This window comes from Ovis aries, chromosome 26 (assembly GCF_016772045.2).
Source record: "Ovis aries strain OAR_USU_Benz2616 breed Rambouillet chromosome 26, ARS-UI_Ramb_v3.0, whole genome shotgun sequence".
NCBI classification, from domain to species: Eukaryota; Metazoa; Chordata; class Mammalia; order Artiodactyla; family Bovidae; genus Ovis; species Ovis aries.
In genome coordinates this window covers 20,061,184-20,080,924 of record NC_056079.1, presented here as the reverse complement: position 1 = coordinate 20,080,924, position 19,741 = coordinate 20,061,184, and positions in this window count along the sequence as shown.

Genomic DNA, 19,741 nt, shown 5'->3' with positions numbered 1-19,741 from the left:
GATTTTTCCCTTAAAATGTTGAGAAACTAAGGCAGCTCATTGACAACTTAGAGTTAGAACAGCAAGATCTGCGGAACCTAGAGAACTGTAAAAAAAAAAAAATGCATTTGCATTCTTTTAAAGCCACTGAATTTGTGTTAATGTGTTAGTGAGGCAGTAGAAAACTAACTCAGGACTCTTTGTTTGTTAGAGCTGCCATATTAAAACACCACACTGAACGGACTGAGTGGCTCAAACAACAGAAATTTAGTTTTTACAGTTCTGGAGGCTGAAGTCCAAGCTCAGGGTGTCAGCAGGTCTGGTTTTTCCTGAGGCCTCTCTTCTTGACTTGCACATGGCTACCCTCTTGCTTCTTTACATGGCTGTCCCTTGGTGCTCACACTCCCCTCTAGGGATATGTAACATGAACAGAAGACAGGCTTTGTGATCTGTAGTAATGACCTATTTAAAAAGATGTACTCAATCCTTGGTGACTTGAAGGTAAACTCTTTAATTTACCTTGTGTGTTAGTCTCCCAGTCGTGTCCAACTCTTTGCGACCCTATGGACTGTAGCCCGCCAGGCTCTTGTGTCCATGGAATTCTCCAGGCAAGAATACTGGAGTGGGTTGCCATTTCCTTCTCCAGGGGATCTTCCTGACCTAGGGACTGAATTTGGGTCTCTCTCATTACATCTGATCTAATTTACCAAATCTGTCATGAAAACAGTTGTTCAGTTCAGTTCAGTTCAGTTGCTCAGTCGTATCCGACTCTTTGAGACCCCATGAATCATAGCATACCAGGCCTCCCTGTCCATCACCAACTCCTGGAGTTTACCCAAACCCATGTCCATCGAGTCAGTGATGCCATCCAGCCATCTCATCCTCTGTCGTCCCCTTCTCCTCCTGCCCCCAATCCCTCCCGGCATCAGAGTCTTTTCCAATGAGTCAACTCTTTGCATGAGGTGGCCAAAGTACTGGAGTTTCAGCTTTAGCATCAGTCCTTCCATTGAACACCCAGGACTGATCTCCTTTAGAATGGACTGGTTGGATCTCCTTGCAGTCCAAGGTTGCTGCTGCTGCTGCTAAGTCACTTCAGTCGTGTCTGACTCTGTGCAACCCCATAGACGGCAGCCCATCAGGCTCCCCCGTCCCTGGGATTCTCCAGGCAAGAACACTCGAGTGGGTTGCCATTTCCTTCTCCAATGCATGAAAGTGATAAGTGAAAGTGAAGTCGCCCAGTTGTGTCTGACTCTTCGCGACCCCATGGACTGCAGCCCATCAGGCTCCTCCGTCAGTGGGATTTTCCAGGCAAGAGTACTGGAGTAGGGTGCCATTGCCTTCTCCGGCAGCCCAAGGTTACAATGCTGTTAATACGGCTCAGACACCTGAACAGGCCTGATGGAGTTAGCAGCTCTCTACTGGACAGGACATCATCCAAAAAGCACCCAAGTCAGTAGAGAATCCACCTGTAACATGGGAGACCTGGGTTCAGTCTCTGGGTTGGGAAGATCCCCTGGAGGAGGGCATGGCAATGCACTCCAGTGTTCTTGCCTGGAGAATCCCCATGGACAGAGGAGCCTGGCGGGCTACAGTCATGGAGTCGCAGAGTCAGACATGACTGAGTGACTAAGCACACACAAGAAGAACAATGAGCGTGATAATGAGCATGAAAGGAATTGGCAACTTTTATCATCAGCCGAAGCGGAGAAACCCCACAAAGGACAAAAAGCAACACCATCTTCTGAATAATAGTTCAAAGAAGAGGATGATTCAGAAAAATAAAGAAGCTCCCGTAACCTGTAATATAAATGCCAACTGCAATGCTTAGTCTTGAGGCACCTGCTATTTAGATATGAATACAAATTATCCTAAGAAAATTCCTTTGCAAGGCAAGAGGTTTTGAAATTTAAATGAGTTCTTTCCCATCTGTCATAATGCTTACAACAAATTTACACAGACTTCACACTGCATTGATTTAACCAAAGGGAACAGTCTTCCCTGGCTGTTTTCACATTGTATCGAAGAGATTCTGTTTGTTTACTTGTTCATTTCATTTTGTTTCTACTGTGGTACACACTGGCATAGCAAATGTTCCAGCCTGTCCCCAAAACCTATATCCAAAGCACTGTATTTATTATATTTTAAAATATTTATTAGCTGAGGCAGATTAAGGAGAATTGTTAGAAAATTGGTTACTGGAATTATTTATGTCTCAAAATAAGCTCTTTGCATCCAAATAACTTGCTATATTCATACAACATAGGAAAAAAAAAAACAAAAAAATGAGTAAAATGAGGCCTTCAAAGATAGAATATAAATGCTATAAAATGCTATTCAAAAAAAGAAGCATGGCACTATTTATTTAAGAAAGACATGATAGAATTCTTACTGTTCCTGGAAACAGGAACTCAATATTTTTATTTTTTATGATTTATTTGTTATTATATACAAGATCCTTATTTAAAGAACATGGAAGATAAAGTATGGACACTAAGATAGCCTTCCAAGAGTTTGAATCCTGCTTCTAAACTTGCTAACCATGACATGAGGCAAGTCATTTTATCTTAGTTTTTCATCAGTAAGCTGATTTTCAAAAAGATCTTTTAGAACCGAGTAAGTTCATATTCGTAAAGCATACATAACAGTGTTTCGCATGTAGTATGTCCCCTATAAGCATATTGCTTATAGTAAATTAAAATGTTAAAATTGGAAAATGTGAAGCCAACATCAAATCTTCTTAATATTATACTACTTATTTTTAAAAGAGTAATCTGTAAGAAAATATTAACTGATTAGCAAAATTTTATATCTCTAACTCATTTTTAATATTGGCATGCTTTTTCACACAGTAAATTAACTGAGATATACTTTGTTGTAAACAATATGGAATGTTACGTTTTCTATTCTCTTATTTCTTCTCTCCTGACAGAATTATTTTTGCCCTTGATAATTCAGCAATTTAAATGAAAGATTTATATCTTAAAATGACTGGAAAGATTCTCGTTATGTATTCCATAATGGTTGATTGGCTTATGAAGTCTAGCATTTTAACAACTTGGGGAAAAAAAACACAGATTCTGAAAAAATCACAACACTTCCTGGCTTCAAATTCTGGATCTCTTCTTACTAGCTATGTGACTGTGGGCAAGATACTTAACCTCAGTGTGCTGCAGTCTTTCTCACCTAGAAAAATGGATGAAAGAAAAACTTATCTCTTACATTTGTTGAGAAAACATTTATAGCTGTGCTTTCACAAAGCAGATAATCTTAAGTATTCGTTGGTATTGCTATAATATCAACGATTATCAGTATCATTATAATAATTCTTGCTATGATGTCATTATATTTAATTTTTGTGTCCATTTTGGGACCCATGAAATGTATACTTGCTGCAACTTTTTGAGGATGTCAACTTCTTTGATACCATCAATATTTCAAAAATATGTTTACTGGGAATCTGTTATAACTTGTTGTTCAGTCGCTCCGTTGTGTCCGACTCTTTTCGACCCCATGGACTGCAGCATGTCAGGCTTTCCTGTCCTTTACCATCTCCTGGAGCTTGCTCAAACTCATGTCCATTGAGTCAGTGATGCCATCCAGCCATCTCGTCCTCTGCCATCCCCTTCTTCTCCTGCCTTTAATCTTTCCCAGCATCAGGGTCTTTTCCAATGAGTTAGCTCTGCATCAGGTGGCCAAAGTATTGGAGCTTCAGCATCAGTTGTTCCAATGAATATTCAGGACCAATTTCCTTTAGGATTGACTTGTTGGATCTCCTTGCAGTCCAAGGGACTCTCAAGAATCTTCTCCAACACCACAGTTAATAAGTATCAATTCTTTAGCACTCAGCTTTTCTTAATGGTCCAACTCTCACATCCATACATGATTACTGGAAAAATCATAGCTTTGACTAGACAGACCTTTGTCAGCAAAGCAATGTCATTGCTTTTTAATAGCAGAGACTGTCTAGGTTGGTCATAACTTTTCTTCCAAGGAGTAAGTGTCTTTTAATTTCATGGCTGCAGTCACCATCTGTAGTGATTTTGGAGCTCAAGAAAATAAAGTCTCTCACAGTTTCCATTGTTTCTCCATCTATTTGCCATGAAGAGATGGGACTGGATGCCATGATCTTTGTTTTTTTGAATGTTAAGTTTTAAGCCATCTTTTTCACTCTCCACTTTCACTTTCATCAAGAGGCTTTTTAGTTCCCCTTTGCTTTCTGCCTTAAGGGTGGGTGTCATCTGCATGTCTGAGGTTATTGATATTTCTTCCGGCAATCTTGATTCTAGCTTGTGTTTCATCCAGTCCAGCATTTCACATGATGTACTCTGCATGTAAGTTAAATAAGCAGGGTGACCATATACAACCTTGATGTACCCCTTCCCAATTTGGAACCAGTCTGTTGTTCCATGTCTGGTTCTAACTGTTGGCTCTTGACCTGCACACAGATTTCTCAGGAGGCAGGTAAGGTGGTCTGGTATTCCCATCTCTTTAAAATTTCCACTGTATATTGTGATCCACACAGTCAAAGGTTTTAGCATAGTCTTTGAACACAAGTAGACGTTTTTCTGGAATTCCTTTGCTTTTTCTATGATTCAATGGATGTTGACAATTCGATCTCTGGTTCCTCTGCCTTTTCTAAATCCAGCTTGAACATCTGAAGTTCTTGGTTCACACACTGTTGAAGCCTGGCTTATAAGTTAGCTAATGCCATTTTATAAGTTGTGATCTGAAAGAGGGTGATCAAGAAACTAAATACAAACACATCATTTTAAAATCAAATAACATAATTAAATTCAATTGATATATATTTAATGACACATTTAATCAAAAGCATGGTGAATATTCAAACAGAGTCATTCTCAAAAATGATTTAATTGGAATTCTTTGACATAGTTAAGTTGGTTTGCTTAGTCTGTTTTCCCATTGTATGTTCTGTTTATCTATAAGCAATATCAATATTGACAGTTTCCCATGGTACCAGGATAGCATTTGCCCTGCATTTTGCGGTTGTGTGCACAAAGATTAAAAGACAAGTCAAGATTTAATTCCCTAGACTCTGAGATTGCTTTGTCCCTAGCCTGCTTTTATGTCACAGAACTATAGATGCTCTTTTTAGCATTTCTGTAATCTGAGTCTCTGGTTCACTGCATATTCCTTATGCCCTTATTAAAATTTGAAAGTAAATTCTGATAGACTAGATATGAGGCTTTTTTATTATAACTGGCTTAACATTTCTGTTTTGAAATTTATTATAATTTCTAAACATTAGCATGCAGCATTGTATCTACATTTCTAGAAAAACAAAGGCACGTGCCACTATCTTATTTATTCAACATTCTAAAGCCCAGTTAGGATATTTAAATTAGTTTCAAAATCATTCTGGAAAGTAACAAGGCACATTTTTGGAAAACCATGAGGCAGAAACAGGGCTTGTTCCTTCCCCATTGCTTCCTCCACTCTAATATGCACATTGACAAAATCGCATTAAGTTCAAACAATAGTCTAGCAGGCTTCTCTTCACTAGAGAGGTGCACTATTAAGGGTAACGCTTTATTGTGCAGCACCCAAGGTTTCCATTAGACACCTCTTGTGTACCAGTGCACAGTCTGAGCTCCAGTTTTTGCTCTGGCTGCTACTGAAGCCTCCAGTTTATGGTGGGCTTCACCCACACACTGGGCATGCCACAGGTGTGCCCAAGCTCTTACCACCTACCTCTTGTTTTCTATCCCAGAGTTTTTGCTGACACTGTCACTCTGATATCAGGCTCACCTAAAACCTTGAAGGTTGTCGTTTGAAGAAGTAGGGTTATCCTTGACCAATGGGGCAGAAACTGGAGGATAATGCTCTTCTTCCTGCCTTCAGGTTGGCTACTCTGAGTCATGTTTAGTTAAGTCTCTTCAGGTCTGGACCTGAGCACAAGTCACCTATAATATTGGCCAACTTGATAAAAGATCCTTGTGCCATCTTAACTCCTTCCGTTTTTTTCATTCTTCCAGGTTTCTTCCTAGGATCAGTCAAAAGTTAAAACCAAAACAACTGCAAATAAAAAACTGCTTGCACATGAGTGTTTGTATCAGATGTTCCTTGGACATGGGAAGTGGGAGGGGGCAACTAAAATGAAGTAAAGGGCATTAAATTGGTCCCTCTATGTGCACATTTTAATCCTCTGCCTGAAGTAAAGCTGAAATTAAAGACTGAATGAGAATGATCACAAGCCATCTATCAAGATGAAATTGTTCCTCACCAGACAACACCTACCATGCCATCCTCTCCAACTGCTTCAAGTCTTCTGTGTACTTTTATCTGGCCTTTGTCAACTGGCTCCTCTCTTGCTGAGCTAGGGAAGTCTGTTGTCTCCGGGTGCACAGCAGACCATCAGCTATCCTCCCTATATCTTTCAAATCTTTCACCTTTCTTTATGCACAATCCAGAGTAAATGTTAATGATAAATGTTTGGAAGAATGGATCAAAAAATAATTGTACTCAATCTTAGGTGGTCACTCAGGTGGCAACAAGCTAAGCTAATTCTTCCTCCACTAAAAGATGATCCAGATGGAAGGAAATTTTCAAAGAACCAGAGGACAGGCTGTCTTCTTCCCTTATTATCCCCCTTCTTTATGGAAGATTGCAAGATGAGTTTCAATAGGTTTTACTGTAATTGGCCATAACTGTGTGGGACTAAGTGTCAGTCTAAAAATGTGACAGCAATACATTGTACCAATTAAGAAACTGTATCTTGAAATAGTGGTACAGACTAAACTATAATATTAAATTTAGAATTCTTACCTGGCAACTGCAAGGTATAAATAAGAAAGTTTCCACCTTGATGAAGAATGAGAATTAGGTCATGAATAAGATTTACTACATGAAAACTTTAAAAAAGTTTTTAACTTTATGAATAATTAGTTACCATATTAAAGTGTTTATGCATACTCACATACAGCCTTATATAAATATATGTGTGTACGTACCAGGATGGATCTTGAATTTCAAAATAAACAGTGAGGCCAAGTCTACATAAAAATTTGGGATGGAAGTAAAACACTTGACTTATTTGTAGATTTTCATGGTTCAGTATTTTGAAAACACCACAACTGTATTTTAACGTGACAATTTGAAAATTAAAAATAAAAACTTATTTTGCACCTAGAGATTATCATACTAGGTGAAGTAAGTCAGGAAGACAAATACCATATGATATTACTTATATGTGGAATCTGAGCTATGACATAAATGAACTTATCTACAAAGCAGAAAAAGATTCACAGAGAGTATGTTCTACAGGGTAAAGGGCTTCCCTGGAAGTTCAGATGGTAAAGAAGCTGCCTGCAAGGTGCAATCCCTGGGTTGGGAAGATGCCCTGGAAAAGGGAAAGCTACCCACTCCAGTATTCTAGCCTGGAGAATTCCATGGACAGAGGATCCTGGCGGGCTATAGTTCATGGAGTCACAAAGTGTCGGACACGACTGATCAACACTCACTGTCACTTTCACCAAAGAGAATAACCATGTGGCTGCCAAGTTAGAGGGCTGGACCAAGAGTTTGGGACCAGCAGATGTAAGCTATTACATGCAGAGTGGATCAACAAGGCCCTGCTGTACAGCACAGGGAACTATATTCAATACCCTGTAATAAACCATAATAGAAAAGAAAAAATTTTATTCTAAATCACACAAAACCTGTATCTATACCTACACCAAGATTTTATTCCCAAGACAATTGTCTTTACTTACCTTACTATGAAGAAAGTATATATTAATGCTCACACCGAGTCTTTATGGTTTCATATATACAAGAAATGGATGAGAAAAGAAAATAACTTTCATATTCATTATCAATCTCTAATTCTTGGAAAGATTCCAAGAATTATGGAAAGATTCCCATGGCTATTTGAACACCAAATTCAATAAAATCGAGAGCTTTCCATTTCCATCTATGCACTTCTTATTAAGAACATATACCTATGCCCATTTCACAGACTGCACCACAGCTGAATACATTAAAAAACTGGAGACTCAGTAAGTGCATGAAATGCGGTCCTTAAATACATTATTTTCACAACTTAGTAGGAAATAGAACAAAGTATACATATGCTTGAAGTTTCTAAATGGTAGATACAAATATGTACTCTACTCATATTCCACATTTGTATAGATTCATCCTGAGGCCTTTAAAACTTAAATTGACCTGGGGATTGGGTTTTATTCTGCCTTATCTAGAATGGCCCAAAAATTTGGGTAAGAAACAATTCTCTACTTCCTTTCTTACTTTTGAAATAGCTATGGTGTAAACAGTTACTGTTTTGTTCATTATTAGAGGTAAGTTTTATAAATGTTTATTCAGCTCTTGACTTGAAGAAAGCAGGAAAATAAAATGTATCTAAGACTTTCCAAAGAATGCTAGAATTCAAAGTTAATAGCTTAATTTTATGAATTGCTTACTATAGATATTTTTATTGGCTTTCTTATTGAGGTTAACAGATTGTACATTTGTGGCATAATTTACTTATCCTTAGTATTTCTATTAAATAAGTTCTTTATGAATCATCTGAACTGTTGAACATTTTTCGTTAAATTTACTTTTAGACTTTGATTTAGGGTCAATATAAACAATATTGCTATAAAGATTATTATAAGTGTGTTTTAGTATGTTCCCACTATATAAAAATACCTTTAACATTAATATTTTTTCATGAATACAAAAATGAAATTTATAGATGAGTATGAAAATATTCAGATTTAATAGACAATGATGAGCAATTTTTTCAAAGTATTTATAGCAATTTATACCCATGCTAACAAGAAATTAGTTTTCAGATGCTTTCCTTTCTTATTAAATTTGGTATTTTCTGCCTTTTTTGTATTAGACACTCTGTTATATATGTGACTTTTATTTGCCTTTCTCTGATGACTAATCAATTGAATGTTTATCAGCTGATAAACATTGTATATGTTTATCAGCTTTTGGATATCCTCATTTATGAAATCCTGTTTGAGGTTTTGGTCCATTTTTCTGCTGGAGTGATACTTTTTGACTTATAGGAAATTTTCTGTGTTTGATATAAGTCCTTTGTCAAACATATAGAGAAAATATCTTCTTTGAGGACAGTAGTTAGCTTTTCTTTCTTTTAACTGTTCTTTGTAGCTTTTTGAAGAAATCTCTTTGCCTTTATCAAGGTCTTCAGGGTATTCTCTTCTGCTTTCTCCTAAAAGCTTTATTATTTATTTCAATATTAGCTCCATAATACAGCTGGAACTGATTGTTGTGTTTTGTGTAACAGAGATCTGATTTGGCCACCTGATGCAAAGAACTGATTCACTGGAAAAGACCCTGATGCTGGGAAAGATTGAACACAGGAGGAGAAGGGGAACTACAGAGGATGCGATGGTTGGATGGCATCACCGACTCAACGGACACGAGTTTGAGCAAGCTTCGGGAATTGGTAATGGACAGGGAAGCCTGTCATGCTGCAGTCTATGGGGTTGCAGAGAACTGGACATGACTGAGCGACTGAACTGAACTGATCTGATTTGGCCATTTCCATGCAGATATCTAATTAACCTAGAAGCATTTATTTAAAAGATATTATTTTCCCACCAGTAGCACATTACAATCTATGTCACAGATCAAATGACCCTCTATGTATAATGGGTTTGCTACTGGGCTCTTGTTCTGTTTCATTGGTCTTTCTGTTGTACTCTTTTAAATATCTAGCTAATCAAGAGGTTTTCACTGTATTATTAGCTAATATCTCAAACATGGAATCCATTCACAATCCAATTTATTTTTTCACAATAATAAGTGCAATGTTACACTCCAGAACACTCATTAATTTAATTTCATTTTTGGTAACTTATCATTTTAGATTAGGTCATCAAGGTTTCAGCCTCATAATGGAGCTGATAAAGAGTTCATATTTAGTGTAGACATGACAACAAAACAATTTTCTTATTATTCTTTTGCCCTTAAAAAATCTTCAACATACGGTTTGTTCTGGTAAATTTTTTAGCATACTTGGCCATTCATTGTCATTAAAACTAGATAACAGGAACTCCCCATATGCTTAATTATAAATATTAATTTCAATACTCTGCAAAGGAAATAAGGCCCCTACCAACTCCCTTGCAATAAGAAACAGTTTTATCTCAAGATAACCCCTGATGCAGCATGTGACAGAAGAACTAAATGAAACTGCCAGTTTCAATATGAATATTAAATGCAGATGTAAATTTTAAGTTTCTCTTGTTTCTTCTTTTACTAAGATGGAAGATAAATAGAACTTCTGCTTCCAGTCATGAGGGAGTAACAGGGACTAAATTTCTCCTCTTGCCCGAAATAACTGTAAAACTAGATAAAAACGAAAACAATTTTCAGATAATAGACCTAAGACAGCACACAAGACAGCGAAGGATGAGAGACAGGAAACTACAAGATGAGCCGCCTGCTGCCTCGGCTAGTTGTCTGGCTGAAGTGCAGAATGAAGCACAGATGGTTTAACCCGAAGCGGAAGAATCTTTAAAAGTTGTGGAATTTGTAAAGAACAGGGACTGGTGGCTCCAGAACCTTACTACAAATCATTAAATTTCTGAATTGCTGTGGGATTATAGCATTCCATTATATTCACATCTTAGATCCAAATTCAATGAAGAATGAGGCTCTTGGCTGTACATGAGGCTAAAGGTTGGTGAAGTCACAGAGAAACATATTTGAATAATTAAATTCAACTCTCAGCTGGTGTAAAACCCAGTGAAACCCTTTCCTAGGTAATAGCATTTTCCCTAGACCCACACTTTGAGATACCCCTTGGGGACACACAACCAGAGAAAAAGACTTCTTACAATTCCTCTGTTCAGAAGTGCACGAGTCCAAGGAGCATCCTGAGCCACTCCAGAAAATCATGCGACTGCTGTATGAGGTCAGAGGAGCACAGAAAGTGGAGGAATAATGGCAAGGAGCTTACAAGGAGAATTTCGTTAGCTGTGGATATGAGGCTCTGGATATGGGTGTAACCGCACTGTTCTGATAACGGAGCTGGGAGACAACATGGGTGGTTGAGTTGCAGAGAGAGACCAAGAGCCAAAGACCTGGGCCTCTGGAAGGGAGAGGAAGTGCTCTTGGAAGAGTGATTCATTGAGTGATGGGAGGAAATGAGCATACAGTGAAACCAGCAGAGTTCCAAACTTTAGAAATATTTCAGAAGGGATTAATGACAAAAGCACAAGCCTTCATAGGAGGAAAGAAACCCAATTCTAACACAGAAGTTTTGCAGGTGATAGTTAAGCTGTGTCATGGGATCCCGTATTTATTGAGGGAAATAGTTCCATTGCTGCTAGAGACCATGAACAGGGATATTTAATGATGTGACTGTCTCCATCCCAAAAGAGGTAACAGGCATCCTGACACAGCTAGAAAAACTCAGATGTGTACCTCCATGGAAGCCTCATCAATGTCAGAACAGACACTGAGTCTTAGGAAAAGAGAATAAAAGGGATTATAAGAAGTGAGAAATGTTTTTCAAATGAAGTTACCAATAGCTAAGAATAGTCCCTATAGGAGTTAAATACTTAATAAGAAAAACATCAAGATTAAAAAATAAATAAGTAGAAATAAAAAGCACAGGGGTCTCTTATGAGTACAAAGAATGAGATGGCACTACTCTCCCACCAGGAGTAGGGCGGGAAACTCTTATAATCTAAGTATTTCCTCCTATTGACCCAATGAGAATGGCGATAAATGTGATGCTGATGGCTCCTCACGAATATGACTTGGCTGTGCTCTCTTGGCCAATTTGTGGCTTCCATTAGAGGTAGAGAAGGACTGGGTCATATCCAGACAAAATGAAATGTTGTAAGCTAAGAACTGCAGTCCTACCCAAACTGGTACTTCTCCATGTTTAATGGCCCATCTACCACAAGGATGTTATATAAGATGCAGGGTCTAAAATCTCACTGCTTTATTGACTCTTAAACCAGATTAAAATTGCTTTGGCTTTCTGATGGATTAAAACCAGTCCAAAGTTGTCTTCAACTCATTAATTCAAGACCTAGCATTCTAACTCAAGCATACTTAATAAATGAACCTAATTATATTCACTGAAATTCTTGTTTCACCTTTCTTAAAGAAGAGATAATTGAAAATATTCTTTAGGAAATTCATAGTGCATATTCTTGGAATGAGCTAAAAAAGATACATTTGAGAGTTCAGAAAAGAACAGGAAACTCAGCATTCCCTCCAAAGTAGACTCGAAAAGTTATAACATTAATACATATTAAACATCAATTTATATTCTGCTATATTTTACCTCATGTTTTAGGATAATTTTTTTTTAATTTTTTTTTTAATTTTAAAATCTTTAATTCTTACATGCGTTCCCAAACATGACCCCCCCTCCCACCTCCCTCCTCACATCAACTCTCTGGGTCATCCCCATGCACCAGCCCCAAGCAGGCTGCACCCTAATTTTTAAAGTCTTTATTTTCTCCCAACACTGCTTCTGTTTCATGTTTTGTTTTTTTTGGCCACAAGGCATCTGGGCTTTTAGCTCCTGAACCAGGGATCGCACCCAAGCAAACTGCATTGGAAGGTGAAGCCTTAACCACTGGATTGCCTTGGGAGGCTCCTAGGATAATTAGTTTTATATATTATTGCATATTCCATTTGTTTCACAAAAAAGTAAAGTGAGTGTTGATGGTTCAGTGCTTGATATTCCCGTAAATAAAAACCTAAGTAAACCAGTGGTATTTGATTTGAAGACAGAGAAAGTAAATGACCAAATGATAAAGGCAGACAGCAAAAACTTGTCAAAAGGCTGGAATTATTTTAAACAAAAATATAAGCCTTGGCATATTTATTTAGTTAACACATATTTCTTCAACAACTACTGTGTCTCAGAAATTGTGTTGAACCCTGAAGATGCAAACATTAAGGCATAATTCTGATGTCAAAGCTTCCATTTTGAGGTTAAAACACACACCAGGAAAACAAATGCATGTTAGGAAACAAAGATGAAAATCCTAGCATGAAGAGTCCTCATAGCACAAGAGTGCAGAGTTTGTCACCGGAACATTTCATAGGGACACTGAGCTCAGACTGCTGGGGAAGGGAGAGTCCTAACAAGGGGACTTGAATGAAAGGAGATTGTGGAACAGAAAAAGGTTTTCTGTATAGAAAGAGAGACTTAAACAAACTAAGGTGATGGTAGAAAATATAAAATCTTTAAGAAACTACAAATAATTGAGTATGGAAGAAATGAGGACAGGACAAAAAATATATATATAGTTTTATAATCTGGGGTTGAGAAACAGCTTTCTAATCTAAAAGTATATTAGGCAGCAGAGAATGGAAGGACACTACATAGACTTTCAGACCTGAATGCAGTGGTTCATAGCTTAACTAACAAAAATGACCTGGAAAAATCAATTCCTTGGATTTCATCACTTCAGCTTCCTCTTGTGAAAACTGGAAATAATAAGCCATTTTTTTTAAACCTGCATGCAAGGTTATTTTGAGGAGCAATGAATTAATATTTTTAGAAGTATCTAGAACAGTGTCTGACAAATAATAAGCATTCAGTAAGTGTTAGTTATTTTTAATATTAGCTAAATTGGAAACCAGAAGAGCATTGATCGATTTGTCTGAAGTAAAAACACAAATTTCCTAGAGATAAAATTGTCATGTGTCATTGCCACTACTTGGGAACAAACATGGACCTCAGTGCGCGCAGAGTCACGCAGCTCTTAATAAAGGCACAAAGATAGAGGGGAAGAGGAGAAAGTGAGCACAGGCAGCTCTGGATCAGAGGGATTTTCAGGTGCCACCCCCAGAGGCCTGTCTTGGGAACCCAGGAGGTGGTTCCTCTTCCGGACAAGCCTTGGGAATCTCAGCTGCAGTGAGGCAGTTTCCCAGAAGATCTCTTCTGACCCATTGGTCACGTAGCCAAGCCAGGCTGTGAAACCGGTAAAATCAGGTCTAAGGCATCATTCCATATATCCTGAAATTATGCAAAAAGGCTTGCCCCTGGTGTCTGAAGGATAGGTTTGAACTTTACACAGCACATCATCAATCACTAATCAGAGCATCTCATCCTAATTTTGGCTAGGAAGCAGTGCCAGAATTTTAAGTATCTCCAAAGATAAGCAAAGAACTGCCCCAATCCAGTGGAGGATAACCACCTTATACATTAGCCACTTTTGACTAATTTCACATTTTTATAATTACAAACTTTTCATTATCACATTTCCGTAACTTTTGTACCATTTATAAAACAGAAAAAGCAAAGAACAAAAATGCTAATTACTTGCACCCTTTGATGAAATATTTTGTTTCAAAGAACCATTTCCATTTCCAAATATTGTAAACCTAACTTGCTTGTAATCATGCAAAACTTGACAACATACAGACAAGGAAGAAGCTGGCATAAAGGGTATCAATAACAGCATTGTGAACTATAGCAGAAAATAACAAACAAAAAATTCAAATAAAGATCCAAATATCCAACTACAGCAGGATGAACAACTAAATTAGATCTATTGATTTAAAGGCTTACTATAAGAAAAGAAATTGAATAAACAAGAGCTAATTAGCATAAATGAATTTCAGGAACATGCTGAGAAAAAAATACTAATTCCAGATGAATACATATAATTAGGTTACATTTATAAAAAATTTAAAACTGGAAAAAAATAATTTATTTTGGAGGATACTGGCAAAAACATGAAGGAAAACAGAAGAATTATTAACTCAAAATCCAGACTCATGAATGGGTAAATTTCAACCTGCAATCTAGTGGAACATCAGAGAGTTTCAGAAATAGGGGTGATACACTTGACTTTTTTTAATTCAATCTAGGTTCATAAATACTGAGCAGAAAGTACTGAGATTTCCTATGCATCCCTTCCCTTCACCTCTCCCCCAGTTTTTTCTGATTATTAACATCTTACATTAGTGTGGTATATTTGTTAGAACTGACTAGCCAATACTGATATATTATTATTAACCAAAGTTCAACATTAAGGTTCAGTCTTTTGGGTCTCACATTCTGGAAGTTTTGACAATGGACACAGATATGTATCCATCATTACAGTGTCATACACTGCATGAACACAATACTTTCAATGCCCTAAAAATCCCCTCTGTTCCACCTATTCATCCCTCCTCCTTTCCACAACTTCTGGCAACCATTGCTCTTTTTACTGTCTCCATACTTTTGCCTTTTACAGAAGGTCATACAGTTAGAATCACACAAAACAAAGCCTTTTCAGATTGGCGTAATTTGCTTAGAAATATGCCTTTAAAGTTCCTCTGCATTTTCTTGTGACCAAAGAACTCATTTATTTTTGTCATTGAATAATATTCCATTGCTTGAATGTACCACAGTTGTTTTTTCATTTATGTATTGAAGGATACTTGGTTGCTTCCAAGCTTTCACAATTATAAATAATCTATTTTTAAAGTATGTGTGGGACATAAGAATGTTATTATTATTACTTATATTTTATCATATATATTACTGCATTTTTATTATACATTTCATGAGTGACATATAAAGAACTAAATTATTAAATTGTTAATATTATGACATATGCCTCTAGTATATATGCCTACATATATGTACCTATATAAATATGTATTAAAATAAAGATATACATCTATATAGATATCTATATATATGTTTCTATATTTATTGACATCCAAACTTTTTCATAGCATTTTATTAGAGGAAAAAAAAGCCTGGTTGTAAAGTGTATTCTTAGTGATTATGATTTTCTAGATGTATACCTAGAGAGAGATTTGGATAAGTAGATAATATCTGAAATTATGTTCATCCAAATATTTACAGTATTTGCCTCTGAGCTGTAGAAGAAATACCTGGAGTAACAGGCAAATTTGGCCTTGGAGTACAGAATGAAGCAGGGCAAAGGCTAATAGAGTTTTGCCAAGAGAACACACTGGTCATAGCAAACACCCTCTTCCAACAACACAACAGAAGATTTAACACATGAACATCACCAGATGGTCGACACTGAAATCAGACTGATTATGTTCTTTGAAGCCAAAGATGGAAAAGTTCGATACAGTCAGCGAAAACAAGACCGGGAGCTGACTGTGGCTCAGATCATGAACTCCTTATTGTCAAATTCAGACTTAAATTGAAGAAAGTAGGGAAAACCACTAGACCATTCAGGTATGACCTAAATCAAATCCCTTATAATTATACAGTGGAAGTGACAAATAGATTCAAGGGATTAGATCCATTAGACAGAGTTCCTGAGAAACTATGGCCGGAGGTTCCTGACATTGTATAGGAGACAGGGATCAAGACCATACCCAACAAAAATAAATGCAAAAAGCCAAAATGGTTGTCTGAGGAGGCCTTACAGATAGCTGTGAATAGAAGAGAAGCAAAGGCAAATGAGAAAAGGAAAGATATACCCATCTGAATGCAGAGTTCCAAAGAATAGCAAAGAGAGATAAGACAGCCTTCCTCAGTGGTCAATTCAAAGAAATACAGGAAAACAATAGAACGGGAAAGACTAGAGATCTCTTCAAGAAAATTAGAGATACCAAGGGAACATTTCATGCAAAGATGGGCTCAATAAAGGACAGAAATGGTATGGACCTAAGAGAAGCAGAAGATATTAAGAAGAGGTGGCAAGAATACACAGAAGAACTGTACAAAAAAGATTTCACGACCAAGATAATCACAATGGTGTGATCACTCACCTAGAGACAGACATTCGGGAATGTGAAGTCAAGTGGGCCTTAGGAAGCATCACTATGAACAAAGCTAGTGGAGGTGATGGAATTCAGGTTGAGCTATTTCGAATCCTAAAAGATGATGATGTGCTGCACTTAATATGCCAGCAAATTTGGAAAACTCAGCAGTGGCCGCAGGACTGGAAAAGGTCAGTTTTCATTCCAATCCCAAAGAAAGGCAATGCCAAAGAATGCTCAAACTATCACACAGTTGCACTAATCTCACACTCTAGTAAAGTAATGCTCAAAATTCTCCAAGCCAGGCATCAACAGTACATGAAATGTGAACTTCCAGATGTTCAAGCTGGTTTTAGAAAAGGCAGAAGAACCAGAGATCAAATTGCCAACATCTGTTGGATCATCAAAAAGGCAAGAGAGTTCCAGAAAAACATCTATTTCTGCTTTATTGGCTATGCCAAAGCCTTTGACTGTGTGGATCACAATAAACTGTGGAAAATTCTGAAAGAGATGGGAATACCAGACCACCTGACCTGCCTCTTGAGAAACCTATATACACGTCAGGAAGCAATAGTTAGAACTGGACGTGGAACAACAGACTGGTTCCAAATAGGAAAAGGAGTATGTCAAGGCTGTATATTGTCACCCTGCTTATTTAAGTTATATGCATCATGAGAAACACTGGGCTGGAAGAAGCACAAGCTGGAATCAAGATTACTGGGAGAAATATCAATAACCTCAGATATGCAGATGACACCACCCTTATGGCAGAAAGTGAAGAGGAAGTAAAAGCCTCTTGATGAAAGTGAAAGAGGAGAGTGGAAAAGTTGGCTTAAAGCTCAACATTCAGAAAACGAAGATCATGGCATCCGGTCCAATCACTTCCGGATGGAGAAACAGTGGAAACAGTGGCAGACTTTATTTTGGGGGGCTCCGAAATCACTGCAGATGGTGGCTGCAGCCATGAAATTAACAGAGGATTGCTCCTTGGAAGAAAGGTTATAATCAACCTGCTGCTGCTGCTAAGTCGCTTCAGTCGTGTCTGGCTCTGTGCAACCCCATAGACGGCAGCCCACAAGGCTCCCCCGTCCCTGGGATTCTCCAGGCAAGAACATTGGAGTGGGTTGCCATTTCCTTCTGCAAGGCATGAAAGTGAAAATTGAAAGTGAAGTCGCTCAGTTGTGTCCGACTCTTTGTGACCCCATGGACTGCAGCCTACCAGGCTCCTCCATCCATGGGGTTTTCCAGGCAAGAGTACTGGAGTGGGGTGCCATTGCCTTCTCCAATAATCAACCTAGACAGTATATTAAAAAACCGGAGACATTAGTTTGCCAGCAAAGGTTCGTCTAGTCGAAGCTATGGTTTTCCCAGTAGTCATGTATGGATGTGGGACTGTTAAGAAAGCTGAGTGCCGAAGAATTGATGCTTTTGTACTGTGGTGTTGGAGAAGACTCTTGAGAGTCCCTTGGACTTCAAGGAGATCCAGCTGTCCATCCTAAAGGAAATCAATCCTTAATATTCATTGGAAGGACTGATGCTGAAGCTGAAACTTCACCATCTGATGCAAAGAACTGACTCTTTAGAAAAGACCCTGATGCTGCGAGAGACTCAAGGCAGGAGGAGAAGGGGCTGACAGAGGATGAGATGGTTGGATGGCATCACCGACTCAATGGACATGAGTTTGAGTGAACTCTGGGAGTTGGCAATGGACAGGAAGGCCTGGCATGCTGCTGTCCGTGGAGTAGCAAAAGTTGGTCACGACTGAGAGACTGAACTGAACTGAACTAACGCCTTTTATTTGTAGGGTGAGCTTTCATCATCAATATCATCCTTTTCATTTTAAAATAAAATTTAAGTCACTTGTATAACAGTATGGAAATATAAAACAAATTTAGAAAAAAAAAAAGCATATAAGGTTCTTACAGAATTGTTGTTCAGTCGCTCATTCATGTCCAACTCTGCGACCCCATGGACTGCAGCATGCCAGGCTTCCCTGACAGAGAACAGAGACCAAAACAATGCCCTTAAGGTGTATATTGATTGTAAAATGTTAAAGGAGGATGAAATCTACAGAAAAATGTATTTTATATATAAACTAACATATGTAATCTACAATACATAAAATAATACAATGCTAATCAAGTTAAATCAAATCATTTTGAATAAGTCCTTCTGTGAAAGAGTTAAAACCTGAAAAGAGATTTCAAATGACTTTTGGCGTACAGCAATTGCTCTTGACTCTACCTTCTAATAAATTTAACTTTTTAATTTTTGATTGAAAAACAAAACCAAACAAAACCCAAGACTTCCCTGACAATCCAGTGGTTAAGTCTCCAAGCTTCCACTGTAGGGGAAAAGAGTTTAGTTTCTGGTCAAGGGCTTCCCTGGTGGCTCAGCAGTAAAGAATACACCTGCAATGCAGGGGATACAGAGACGTAGATTCGATTTCTGGGTCGGGAAGATGTAGATTCGATATCCTGGAGGAAATGGCAACCCACTCCAGTCTTCTTGCCTGGCAGGTTACACGCCATGTAGTTGCAAAGAGTTGGACACGACTGAAGGGACTGAGCATGCACTGAACACGCAGGGAACTAAGACCCTGAATGTTGTGCATAACAGCCAAAAAACCCAACAAAATCAAACAAAATCAAACAAAAAAAAATCCCCTATGAACTGATTTTTAAAGGATTCTGAGGTCAAATCTTCACACATGCACTATGTCACTGATAACGGAATTTTACAAGATTTAGTTAGCAAATGAATTTTCATAGTTCAAGTAAATAGGAAAGATGCTACATTAAAACTGACAAGGTAACACAGAATCAGAGAGAGGGCAATGGAGTGGGACAACCTGGGGAAAGAAGCGGACAGCTTCTTACCAACTGAACCCTTCATGTCCGATTGCTTCTTACTTCAACAAAGGTTCTTTTTGTGCAAAACGAACAAAGGAAGTCAGTGTGTTAGCATGAATTTTGTTTCTATTTTCACACTGAATCTATATAAGACATAAAGTATAAATCAACTTGAGATAATTTTTAAAATATTGTGT